This window comes from Ips typographus, linkage group LG12 (assembly GCF_016097725.1).
Source record: "Ips typographus isolate SLU linkage group LG12, UJ_Ityp_2.0, whole genome shotgun sequence".
Taxonomy (NCBI): Eukaryota; Metazoa; Arthropoda; class Insecta; order Coleoptera; family Curculionidae; genus Ips; species Ips typographus.
The window spans coordinates 6,058,587-6,073,076 of NC_138433.1; the positions used below are offsets into that span (position 1 = coordinate 6,058,587).

At 38.2% G+C, this 14,490-nt stretch overlaps 1 long non-coding RNA gene across 1 annotated transcript; it reads left to right on the plus strand.

Annotated features, from left to right (window-relative positions):
- The first annotated feature begins 9,895 nt into the window (after positions 1-9,895).
- On the plus strand, positions 9,896-10,710 carry LOC145736760 (uncharacterized). Its single transcript, XR_014180100.1, has 2 exons — positions 9,896-10,048; positions 10,117-10,710. It is a non-coding gene; the product is annotated as an uncharacterized LOC145736760 (long non-coding RNA).
- The last annotated feature ends 3,780 nt before the right edge of the window (positions 10,711-14,490 follow it).

Consider the following 14,490-nt stretch of genomic DNA (forward strand, 5'->3'; position numbering starts at 1 on the left):
GTGAATACTATTAGGATTCAAATCATACTTTAGCTTTTAATAATATTAAAATACTGTTAACCACTACTCCAGTACTAAAATATTTTAATCCTAAAAAAAACCCATAGTAATATCTGTTGATGCATCACAAAATGGCCTGGGAGCAGGTCTCCGACAGGACAATTTACAGTTCAAGAGCACTTTCTGAAACTGAGAAAGGGTATGCCCAAATAGAAAAAGAATTGGCGGCTGTTGTTTTTGGGTGTACCAGATTTCACCAATATATGTTTGGAAAACGTATTATAGTCGAAAGAGATCATAAACCCATCACATCAATTTACAATAAACTCTTAGTTAATTGTCCATTAACATCACAACAAATGTTAGTTAAACTTCAGGTTTATGATATTGAAATTTTCTATTTGAAATAAAGTAATGAAATGGACAATACAATTTCTAAAGATATTGAAACCAAAATTTCAAGAAGTAACCCTTAAAGATAAAACATTACTTAATCTTTTGAAAGTAGTGAAAAGGAATTGCCAGAAAATAAACATTTATTAAGCGATGATCTTCAGCAGTATTGTCCATATAGGGACGAAATTGTTAGTATAAATGATGTTTGTTTTATTTAAAGGTAAAAAGGTTATTGTTCCTAACTCACTCAGAAGTGAAATGTTGTATCTGATTCAATATAATCACTTAGGAATATCAAAGTGCCAACTTTATTTTGGTCAAAAAATAATAAATATCTCGAGATTTTTTTATATTGACACTATTCTTTCTACTTATTATTAAATATCTGGGTAAACCAATAAGGTGTCTTCTTTAAAATTTTTACATTTAAAAATTCAAAGTTGCTATATAGACAACTTACTGCCAAATTTTAATATTGCTCCTATTCGACGTAACATCCTCATGGCTTGATTAGATTACTTCAACAGAAGAAAAAAAACCTGCTTGTTGCACTGGTGCTACGAACCCCAATTAAAAGTGACCCCGATCAGGAGGATGACGTGGAATGTAAAAAAGTGATAGAAATATTTTGTATATCCTGGATCTGGTATCGTGGTTGTCAAGTTTGAAAATATTGTTTTTGCATAGTTCCTTCTAAGTTTAAGCGCGACTACAACCGGACAAAATAAGAAGAACACCGAACAGGTGGAGGTTGGTAAGGAATAAATAAATTCGGTAAGTAAGTTTGATAGATAGGAATGGCTGATTGCTGGTTTTTATTCACTCCCATTGCCAACTTCTCCACAGTTACTCAGTTCGCCATGCGTAGATTGACATTAAAAGTAATGACACTTTCCGTAATACACATTACCGACATTAAATACGAACTCTTCGGTCAAATACTGTGGAGCTGACAAAAGAATAAATAACCCACATAATAATTGCTGCATATGGCAATACAGTACAAGAATTGTAATAGAAAAGCAAAATAGAAAATAAAACTACACACAACTCAGCCGACCATCTTTAGTTTATTATTAAAATAAATAAGAATTCCATGCTATGAAATTCCATACATTTATTTATTTTTTAGCAGATGCATTGAACCTTTTTCAAGGCAATAGTATTTTTGGTACCTATACTTGGTATAGATCACAATTGCTAATTCGGGTTGCCGACAGAAGTACTTGCAGGATTGTTGACGTTGGTGACATTTGACCTCGTGACGATCCTTTCGTGGTTCTAGGCGCGTCAAACATTTCTAGTAAGGCTGTTATGCTTCATGATCCACATTTGGAAATTGTTTACACAGCAACTTGTGCCTGAAATAAAAACTAGTTTACTATCAATTCTCAACCAACGTAAATGTAATTTGTGAAAGAACAGAATATGTATATTTATTAAATTGTCTCAATATCTAAAATTTGACAAAACTTTTTTTGACCTGTTTTTGCAATAGATATGGTAACCAAAAGATCGATGGCCACGCACATACCTCATCAGTTTTAAATAAACCTCATGCTGGTGTTAGCGCTTTTGCTTAAGGAAACACTGAATAAGTTCAAATACAAAAAAATTGGACAAACGCATGAATTAATCTAATCATTGCATTGGTTATAAATTCTACTTTCCATAATAATGTTTGAGGTAGATTGGTTTTAACCACGGTGTAAGTTCTAGTCTAGTGCGTTGCAAATAAAGAGAACTAACCTGCCGCTATCTAGTTGGTGAACACAGAATTGCTTGCCGCTGCAAAATCCCTAAATTCTAATAGGTTTTAAGAAGTTTTTTATATCGAGGTTTTTCAACGAGGTAGCTTAAACTCACTTTCAAAACGATGTTTTTTGCTCATACGTAATTAAATATTTGACATTTAGTGTGTGATCGGAAACGTGGTAGATAACAATGTAACTGGTTATATTTCCCTAACAACATTTATCTCAAAATCAAGATTTTTACCGCGGTAAAAACCGGGATTTCATCGATGTGAACAACAGTTCATTCAATAGTAAATTGATCTGATTGGATAGAAATGCCACGTTAAATTGTGAATAATACTGTTACGGTTTGGGCCTACTATGCTCGATACTTCTGAACGAGCACTCGATTCGGGATGAAACCGATGCGCCGCAATATCTGGCCGGGCGCGTGTTAAAGTAGGCCACAGTTAGGAAGCGCCACACCTGGAAGAATCTTGGACGTTTGATGCAAATCGCAAAGCGTTTTGCGGTCATTCTAGAACGTGGTTTCCGAATAGAAAAGAAGCGGTTTCAGACGGCAGGAGTAGTGAATTTGGGAACGCGGTAAAGTTTAAATAGTGGAATAATTGTGGAATTGTAGTAGTGTTTTGAAGTGTAAATAAATTTATTAATTGTTGACTTAAATTGACTTTGTGTAAACCCACGGGAAAAACGTAACAATTGGTGTCAAAAGTGCGATCAGACGTTAGTGCGACGTGAATTGGAACTAAACTTCGGGTTAGATACTTGTGTTCAGAACCGGACTAGAGATTTTCGGAACAGTGGTGTGTTAATTTTATTTTATGCCAATAACAAGACAAAGAAGAACAAGAAAAGATTCGACAACAAGAAGAAAGAATTCGACAACAAGACAAGGAAGAACAAGAAAGGATTCGACAACAAGACAAGGAAGAACAAGAAAGGTATCGACAACAAGAAGAAAGAATTCGACAACAAGACAAAGAACAACAAGAAAGAATGAGACAACAAGATATAGAAATGCGTCAAGAAGATAGAGAGCGGCAAGAAAAGCGTAACGTAGAAATATTGAACGTTCTAGCGGGGACCAAAACAGAAATCCAAGAGTATGTAACCTATAGTCTCAAAAAGATGGAGTGTGATGTTCAGGTAAAATTTAATGATGTTCGGGAGGACATTAATGATGTTCGGGAAGACATTAATAAAATTCAGAATGATGTTCGGGAAGACATTAATAAAATTCAGAATGATGTAGAGATCAAGCTACGCGACTTAGAGCGGAAAATTGACAGCAGAGGAGCCAGCTCTACAATGATCACCGGAAACGGGCTCAACAAGATCAAGCCTCCCACATACGATGGTCAAACTTCATGGGCAACGTACCAACTCCAATTTGAGGCCGCTGCAAATGAAAATGGATGGAGTAACGAGGAAATGGCTGTAGCACTGGTGGTGGCATTACGAGGACCTGCATTGGAGCTGTTACAGACTCTGCCTATCGCCCAACAAAGCAACTAGGAAGCATTAGAACGACGTTATGGGGATCAGCATAGGAAAGGAGTGTATCAAACACAATTAAAGGCAAGACAGCAGAGAATTGGTGAAAATCTACAGGAGTTTAAAGCCGAAATTCGTCGCCTTGTGCATCTGGCTTACCCAGCCGTCCCGGATGAAATCCAAGAACAATTTGTGGCAATAAATGAAATTAAATCAATGGTCGGCCAATTAGTGCAACAAATGGCAGCATCAGCAAATGGTCAGTCCACACAGTTAGAACGGTCACGCCCGATCACTAGAGTGGAGTGTTATCGATGCGGACGTACGGGACACATTAAACGAGATTGTCGAGTAAGGATACCGTCCCGCTCTCCAACGAGGGACGTACAACCATCCAGAAAGGACCAGGAAAACTCCCACTAGTCAACATTACGGGGCGAATGTTTACTAGCGAAGACAAAGCACCCAGAATTATCTCCATCTCCTATCGCAGCCTGGGTAGATCAATGGGAAGCCTGAACCTAGGTGGAAAGGTGGATGCGATGAACGTTACTTTTACTTTGGACACCGGTGCGGCAGTATCTTTGATCTGGTCAAACCTTGTCGATAACAGTCAAATTAAGCCTTTACGAAGAAGTATTCTCCTGCGCACTGTGACTGGAGAATCGGCTAAAGTTTTAGGAGAAATAACAGTCAAGATTTGCCTTGGGAGGATTACATTTTACCACACAATGCTAGTAGCAGATATTGAAGATTAATTTATTCTGAGAACGGACCTGATTCGTCAACATGGATTCTCTTTTAATCCCGAGCAAAATATCCTAAGGTTTGGAGGTGAAGAGTTCATCCTGTCAACCAATCACGGCTATGAGTCAGCCATTAATGTTTTGGCATCTCAGACAGGAAAAATAAGCGGCAATTCCGAGCAAATAATCATTGAACAATTGGAGCAGAACTCTGGGAGCTGTGTTGGACTTGTACGAAACCCGGACCGACCAGGAAGATGCCTCATTGGGAAATCACTTGTAATTGGAGGAAGTGAAGTCCCAATAAGAGTTGCAAACATTTTTCCAGACGACGTCAAAATCAACAAAGGCGAAATTATTGCGGTATTTGAGCCTGTAGTCAAAGTAACCAATTGCGATGGGTTACCAGAACAGAAGGAGCAGTTGGAGCAGGGGAAAAACAAGCTCTTAAATGAACTTGAAAAGACCTGGAAACATCTGTCAACACCACAACTGAAGAAGGCTCGGAAACTGATTTTGGACCATGCTAGCATATTTGGAACACCGAACAATATGGGAAAAACTACCAATGTAAAACACCGAATTAACACCGGCAATGCACAACCGATTCGACAACCACCTAGGAGACTACCAATAGCCAAACAACAGGAAGTGCAGGAATTAGTGGACAGAATGCTTGACGACGGAGTTATAGAAGAATCCTGCAGGCCTTGCTCATCACCTGTTGTTCTGGTCACTAAGAAAGATGGATCAAGCAGATTTTGTGTAGATTACCGAAAACTGAATGACTTGACCAAAAAGGACAGCTATCTACTTCCCCGTATCGACGACACACTGACGACTTTGGCAGGATCCTGTTGGTTTTCTACTTTAGATTTGAAGAGTGGGTACTGGCAAGTTGGCATTGAGGAGCAAGATAAGGAGAAGACTGCTTTTTCTACTGGAAATGGGCTGTACCAATTCAATGTGATGCCCTTCGGACTTTGTAATGCTCCTGCCTACGTTTGAAAGACTAATGGAAGTTGTGCTTCGTGGCCTTAACTGGAAGACTTGCTTGGTTTATCTGGACGATAACATGGTGATGGGAAAAACTTTTGAAGAACATCTGAACAACATGCAAGAAGTATTTGCTAGAATAGGTGGTGCCCATCTTCGATTGAACGCCAAAAAGTGTTGGTTCTTCCAAAAGCAAGTCGAATTTCTTGGGCATGTGGTGTCGGTCGGCGGAATCCAGACGGACGACAAGAAGATCCAAGCAATCAGAGAATGGCCAGTACCGAAGGATAAACACGAACTGAGAAGCTTTCTAGGACTTGCCACCTACTACAGACGGTTTGTGGAGGGATTTGCCAACATCGCAGCTCCGCTACATCAACTTACTGAGGACAAAACACCCTACCGTTGGAATACCCAATGTTATCAGGCGTTCAGAAGGTTAAAAGCATCACTTTGCTCCAGTCCCATCCTCAGTTATCCACAACCAAAAGGAAAGTTCATTTTAGACACAGATGCCAGTAATTCTGGTATTGGAGCTGTATTGTCTCAAATCCAAAACGGAGAAGAACATGTCATAGAATACTTCAGTAGGAAACTTACCAAAGCAGAACGGATCTACTGTGTTACGAGAAAAGACCTACTGGCAAAAGTAAAATCAGTCGATCACTTTCACAAGTACTTGTATGGACAGGAATTTTTGATAAGGACAGACCATGCGGCACTTAAGTGGCTCCTTGGAATTAAACAACCGGAAGGGCAAGTAGCAAGATGGATTGAAAAACTCCAGCAGTATAAGCTCCTCCGGAAAGCTGCATAATAACGCAGATGCTCTATCAAGAAGACCTTGCAAACATGCAAACATTGCCAGAAAGCGGAACAACGTGAAGGAGTTGTGTCCATCAGAATAATTCAGCTGAAGACCGATGATGAATGGAGTCCCGATGAGATTAGGAAGGATCAACTAGAAGACAGCGACATTAGAAGAAGACGGCCCATTGTGTTATGATGAAACCTCACGTTAATGAGATTTCAACATTTTTAAAATAGATTGCTCAAGGTCGTGGATTAATTGCATGAGTTCATAATTAGCTATAGATGAACACACTTGGATATTTTGCAGGAAATCAAACGAACCGTTAGTTGTATATGTACACGTGTATATTACAAGTACAATACAATACTACAACATTTACAATCTTACAAAATTTACAAAAGTTGCCAAGAAAATTAAAAAAAACAATTAAAGTGAAAATTTGAATTAAATTGAAAAAAAAGCAGGAAAAGTTTTCCCTGTGCCAAACTGTAACTGCCCTTACCAGTTCTCAAAGACGATGTTCGGGTCCTGGAACCTCCAGTATCCTCTCCCCAGTAGTCAGTAGTGGCCACCGCTGATTTCCAGGTAGGAATGGGGTCCAGAGACTGGTGACAGGTACCTAAGGCAGAAAACAGCAGAACACCAGGGAAAACGAACAAACAGCTTCAACACTCGTTCCGGCAACCAAAAAAAAGGTCACCAGAGGTGATGACAAGTGTTGAAGTTGTTCTGAGCAAACTAATATAAACTAAAAAATAAAAATAAAATAAAATTAAATAAAACTAAATCAAGTGAGGAATTGTGGTGGTTCAACTCTGACCTTCTGAAACTCTGTGTCCGGTGATCGGCTTTTCCAACACGTGGGTTGGTCCGGAAAACTCTGGACAAAGCAGTCCCGGTCAGGCTGATTCAATCCTCGATTGAAATGTTCTTTGGTCGGGAAAACCCTTAGATCTCTGGTCAGAAAACCCCTGGATCTCTGGTCGGAAAGCCCTTGAAATTCCGGTCGGAAAGTCTTTGGACCTCCGGTTGGAAAAGTCTTTGAATCTCCGGTTGGGAAAGTCTTTGAATCTCCGGTTGGGAAAGTCTTTGAATCTCCGGTTGGAAAGTCTTTGAATCTCCGGTTGAAAAGTCTTTGAATTTCCTGTTGGAAAAGTCTTTGAATCTCCGGTTGGACCGAACACAATGCTGTGTTGGAAAATTGGGCCGATACAAAATAATTCAAAAGAACCAACAATAAAACCAATTTACCTGTAATTCGGCCAGATGATCACGGATTAAAAATTTAACACCGCTCAGGAAAAAGATTAGATGTCGGCAGTTCGGGTGCTGTAGTGGTAAAGAGACCGATATCACAAAGTGGGGTGATTAAATAGGCCACATGGCACTTGACACAAAGAAACACACGACCACAAACCGATGCTTCCCCGACAAAAATCGAAATTAATCACGTGACTGCGGCACCTGATAACTTATCAGGTCACGCACCCACATTTACAACAAAATGTGCACAAAGTGCAATTGGAGGATTTAAACGATCGGAATCGGTCTACTAGTGTAACTAGGCCCACGGACATTAAAAACACAAACCAAACGAGTAACGGACGAAAACTCTATTTCGTACGTAACAATTGTTGTTGAGAAAGGAACAAAGCGAGCAGCCAAGACCAACATGGCCAGAAATCTCTAGCAAAGGCCTGACGTTCAAAGCACTTTGGGCTCAGTGGGACTCGCTTGTGGTTGAAGGCGGCTTGCTAAAAAGAGCTTGGGAGAGTGCCGATGGAAAAGAGATAAAGAAGCAGCTGGTAGTTCCCAGTGGAAGGGTCGACAACGTACTGGAGGAAATGCACAATGAAAAGACTGGTGCTCAATTGGGAGTAAATAAGACTTTGGACAAAATCCGGCAACGCTTTTACTAGGTGAACTACTGCCAAGACGTGAAATCATGGTGTCGACAATGTTCCATTTGTGCAGCTAGCCACGGACCACAGACGAGATCCCGGGGACCTATGAAACAGTAAAACGTAGGATTGCCATTCGAACGTTTGGCCATAGACGTCGCTGGGCCGGGTGTTTGCGATTCCAAATCAAGAAGCCAGCACAGTCGCTGATATTCTCGTCGAAAATGTCTTCAGTAGATTTGGTGTGCCGTTGGAGTTACACTCTGATCAGGGACCAAACTTTGAGTTCAAGCTCTTTCAGAGGCTCTGTGACCTGCTAGGCATTAGGAAGACCCGAACAACGCCGCTTCATCCTCAGTCGGATGGAATGGTCGAGAGATTTAATAAGACCATAGAGCAACATCTCTCAAAGGTTGTTGATCAGCATCAGAAAGATTGGGACCAGCATATTCCGCTCTTCTTGATGGCTTATAGAGCAGCATTGTGGACTGCTCTCCAGGGTGCTCAACGGGACAGTCACCATCTAAAGTTCTGTTTGGTCGAGAACTGCGACTCCCATGTGATGTGATGTTCGGATCTCCAACAGGCCAAAGCACGAACGTTATGTGGGATGTACTATAAACTAAATGACGAGTAATGTATTATAAAATAAAGGAAATCTAAACTAAACTGACTATCAATGCAAATAAACGCAATTTAGTCCTAATATGGTAAATTCTCAAATATTGTCCCGTTCGCTTGTCGATAGGTCTCGAAATTTTTAGCAAACTGATTTAGATAATTTTTAAAAATTATTTTGGATGTTTGATGAAAACGACATTGATTAAGTACTATTTGCATGTCAATGCCACCTTAAAAATTTATTTTTTTTAATACAAAAACAAAGTTTTTTTTAACATGTTATACAGGGTAATTCACGCTGATGGTATATTAAAAGTATCTAGAGACCTACTTAATATTTTTTGTTGAAATTTGGCGTGTAGCTTAGGTTAGGTCCAAACTCTCTATCTAAAATATTTTGAACTTTGCGGCGTTGCCAGATCATTCGGAAAGAATATCAACTTTTGATTTTCAAATGGAACACCCTGTTTCTAATCTCATTTTTAAATTCCTCGCATGAAGACTAGTAATTAATGTTAATGTTTTGTGGTTTACGATCCTCGGTTGAACGGTTTGTAACAATAGAATTTGCTAGATGGAAAGTACTAACCGAAAGATTCTATTTTACAAAACAAGATTGGGTGGTCACGGGATCTCTTCAAGCCACTCGGTGAATGCCCCAGGCTAACTACTCACGGAGAGTGGTGTAGGTTAACAAGCTAAATTTCAATGGCGCCACCCACTTTGCACCGTCGTGTAGGGCTTGAGAAGAGCAGTAAACGATCGCTAAAGCGGGAAATCCCCAAACGCTAGACCAAATATCAGTAATGCAAAATACAAATCTTAAATAATACCACCAAGTACCCCGTTTTATGGCAAAGGCCTCTTCTTTATTTAAAAACAAAATTAAAGACTGTCAAAAATCAAAAGTATACGATTAATGTACTGAGTGACTCTTTCCCACTGCCACCCTACTAGAGCACTTTAACTAAGACTACTTTTTTTTTTGTAAATAAATTGTAAATAATTAGAATAAGTTAACATGTATGATAAAACTATAAAAAAATCCCACTGTAAACATAGGCAGAAAGACCAAGTGGTCGATAGCCTTTTTTCTGTTGAAAATAAAGATTATTTATATATATATGTACTGAGTGACAATTCAGAACCTAACCTTAAAATGTCAAGTTTAAAAGCACAGCAATATGTACCACATGTTGTGTATGCTATTTGTAATCAAATCAGTTTACAAAAAGGGAGATTAAATGGTTATTTTAATGATGGACTCAAAGTTGGGTATTTGGGAATACGGAACCTTAACTACGGTACAAGTCTGGATAGGTGAGTGTTAGATTGTGTTCACAGAAGGTTGGCAAAAGAAAAAGGTAACCTTCAATCAAATATTTTAGATCAAATTAGACAAACTTGTGCTTTCAGGCAGCACTGGACCCCAACTAAATGCATTTAGTGTGAGCTTACAAACCCAAAAATCTTAGTAAGCACACTCTCACTGGTAATGGAGGATGTCAAAGTTCCTTACTACTACTATATATCGACTGCTTGTGCTCAATGGTGAATCAGAGACCAGGAAACTGTGTTTGCAACCTGCAGATCTGCTTATGACTAGACTGACCTTATTTCAAGATTGCTAAAACTCCCTGGACACTTCAGTTAATGCTGCACAGGCAGGCCTAATGTGTCAATTAATCAGGACAGCTTAAACTCTCAACAAGGGCTGTTTGCAAGTGTATGTGCTGGTGTTCGTTGAGTTGGTGTTTGTTGAGTTGGTGATCGATTGTGTCAAGTGCTGTTTTCCTTGTGGAGCACCGGAGGTAAAAGTGGGAAAGGAAAAAGCCTAGAAAACATGTTCTAGTTACAATGACCGTCAAGCACGCTAGGATTGACAATAGCAACCTACATTAAGTGAGTATTTATAAGCACAATTGCAACTTAAACTTACCCGAGTTGTTGATGGGCTTTTCCTGGCAATACAAAATAGGAATTTACCAAAGTCTTTTCTTTAAATCCCCAAGAAGGTATTTCAGAAACTTAATTCTATATTTTTAAAGGCTGATGAACCTACCAAGCGTTAATGGTTAGTGTCCACCATGTGGAATCAAAACCCAAAAAGAAAATGGCAGTTTGCCTAAACTAGATTCTAGACCATTCTTAAGTTAAGCTGCAATTGGTCAAAATAGACACCTGTAATAAAACTATTTTACCATTGGTCGTTAATTTGAACTCTAAATATGACAGAATACAAAACCACAAAATCAATACATCAATCAATACAGTCAACCGTCGCTGAACCATCATGTCAATGTCAACCCAGAGAATGTTTACATGTATTTATTTATTGAAATTAAAGTTTTATGATATTACTATCTTTAATGTTAGATTACTTTAGAAGAAGTGAAACATTTTGCTTACTTGCTCAGATAGTGTATGAATTAGTTAAAAAAAAAGTAATTTGTGACAGCCGGCTTACTGTAAATTGCAGTAGAATAGCAAAATGTAAGTACCCCCCCAAAATCAAAGAAAACAAACCTTTTGCCAAAAAAAAACCCGTAACAGGTTGATGTTAGGCTTCGGGAGTTAGATCATCAATGTCTTGAAGTCAAACTTCCACCATCAAGAGATTGATGGTGGATTTGTGAGCAAAACGGTAGTCTAAACATTAATTAAATTCTCAAGTTCTGAAAGGTTTTGCTTATGTGACCTTTTGTCTTCAGTCAGACAATACTACATGGTTGAAAAGCCCAGAGACTAAAAATGAAAAAAACCACAGGGTGGTCAATATTTACCGTTGTCGGACAGATAGAAAAACTACCAGAAGTTCGTTTTTTAAATGGATACACTAATGTATTAAGGTTTGTAATAAAAGAACATTAAATTTATAATGAATCTACGTATACTCTTATACATAACCGTTGCTGATTTATTAAGAGTTTTTCCTTAAAGTGCGTATATAATCGTGATCCATACTAATCTGAATACGGACACCTGCTTATGCTCAGTTTAAACCAGGTTGAATTTGACAAATATCTGTCAGAACATGTTCTGGTTATAGAAACGACAAGTCAGAAACGGTTGAAGTAAGGTGTAAGGAAGTGTATACATGGATTTGTTCTAAATTTAATGTTCTTTTAATACAAACCATAAAAGTATAGTTGTGCTCGGTCCGGTGAACACGTATATATTTCCTGTCCGTGTGTATTTGACGATTTTGCTAGTTTTGCGCGGAATTCTAGCATACATTTGCTATGAGCGGGACTAGTGATGGTACTAGAACAACTAGGCAAGCAATAAGAACTCGGCAATTACTCAAAGACCAAATAAACAAAACCAGAAGTCAATCGTGTGGAGATGAACTTGCCCACTTTGAAATTGATAGTCAGGCAGATGCCAACAAAAAAACTGACCCAAAGATAAATACACCGAAACAGCAAGTAAACGTAAACAACATGGAAATACCAGGGATTTCTCAAAACATATGCGAACCGGATGAAACGTACGATAGTGTGTTTAAAAAAAGGTCATCTTTATTAAGGTCCCCTGTAAAACTCCCCGATGTAAACACGAACCTATTCCTTGACGGAAATTCTAAGAAACGCAACAGATCGAGAGATACGCCGGAAAAACCATGCAAAAAACAATGTGAAGAATCTCAATGTGAAGCTTCTACAGAAATTGAACCAAATGCGACTCAGAATATTAGCCAAATGAGTGCAAATGAAAGTAATAAATTTAATATTATTGTCCAAGCACTGGATAATATAGAATCCATAGTAAATAAAAAAGACACTCTTATTGAAATGGAGGATTTACGCGTCGTCAATAAAGCAACGTATGCTTTACTAAGAAACCTGACAGAAATGATACATCACATTGCACAACTAGAAAAAGAAAATCTAATACTGAAACAGTGTAAAAAATCTGATATTATTTCTCCAATTGGAAAGTCATACGCAAATGTAGCTGCTGCTGAAGATAACTTACGTTATAAAACAATGGAAAAACCCGCGCCATGGACAACGCCTCCTAAAAAACCGCCCAAAATCGAGACCATAATTAGAATACCTGAAAATGGGGATGCAAGTAGAACAATTAGACAACTGAAAGAAAATGTTAAAGACAAGGATTTAGGAGGAGGACTTAAAAGCATAAGACCAACGCGGGACGGTGCTGTCGTGGTTGAAAGTCATAGTAGGGAACAACAGATAAAATTGGGAGAAATTTTAAGAGATAGCGCAGATCAAATAAACATCAAAGAAATAAAACAAACAGATCCCATGTTTATGTTGACAGGCATTGAAAAAGGATTCGAAAATGAAAGTTTTATAGCTGAGCTAATACAAGGAAACCCGGATGTTAAAAGCGTGTCGAGTAATGAAGAACTAAAAAAAATCCAAGTAGTAACTAAAATCCCTTGTAGAAATCAAAACAAAGAAAACTGGATACTGAAAGCACCGGCGATGGTTACAAAATGGTTTCTAAAGAAGGGTACGGTAAACTTTGATTTAATAGCAACATATGTACAAGAATATGCTTCAAGTTGGTTATGGTCATGTGTCAAAATATTGCAAGTGGGATGACGTTTGTTATAAGTGCAGTGGAAAGCACTCAGCTAAAGAATGTGAGACCACAAATTTTCGGTGTATTAACTGTACCCAAATGGGCTACAAAGAAATAAGTCACACAGCCAGAGACAAGGAATGCCCCATATATAAAAGAAAACTGGAAAGGGTAAGGCAAAACACAAACTATGACAGCAGCACAAATTTTTGAACACAGAAAAACAGAAGACTAATTTTCATCTGAACGATAATTGTAAACTGACAACTAAAAATGAACTGCCACCGGATAACGAACACAACGCAAGCTTGATACATCAGAACCTACAGTCAATCGGTAACTCTATTAACGGTTTAGAGTTAATGCTAAGGGAACATAGCACATGCAGTATGTTGTGTGTGACCGAACACTGGAAAACAGAGGAACAACTCAAACAGCACCAAATAAGAGAATTTAACTTAGTGACCAGTTTCTGCAGGCGACGTGAAAGTGCACATGGAGGAAGTGCAATTTTTCTTCGGCGTGACTATAAATATAAGAAAAAAGTTAAGATAAATTTGTTAAGTGTTGAAAATCATTTTGAATGTTGCGGTTGTGAGGTGAAAATGAAAAAAGGTAATATAATTTTAGTTTGCATTTATAGACCACCATCCAGTAATTTCAAAGAGTATATTAAAACGTTTGACAAACTTCTGGAATTCTGTTTTTGCGAAAAAAAAACGGTTGTAATTGCTGGTGATTTTAATGTGGATTTTCTGTCACGGAACAATGATGCGCTTGACATGTTGTCACTAATTCGTTCATATAATTTTAAAGCAGTGGTGCAAGAGAACACCAGAATAACATGTAGTTCTAAGACATGCATAGATAACATAATAACTAACCTCCAATGTAGTGTTAAGGTAGAAATACTACAGTATCACATATCGGATCATACTGCACAGAAAATGTCATTCACAGTTGAAAAAAGTATGGCCAAAACTACTCACTCTGATAGAAGATCTTTTAGTGAAAATAACAAGCAAACTTTTAAACAACTACTAAACACTCAGAAGTTTGAGACTGTCTATGCTATAGATAACAGTGACGTTAATAGCCAATTGGATGCTTTTTTGAAGATAGTACATAACTACTTCAGTCAATGCTTCCCATTAAAAAGAATTCCATACAGAAACTTTAAGAAAACAAAATATATGCAGAATGACCCA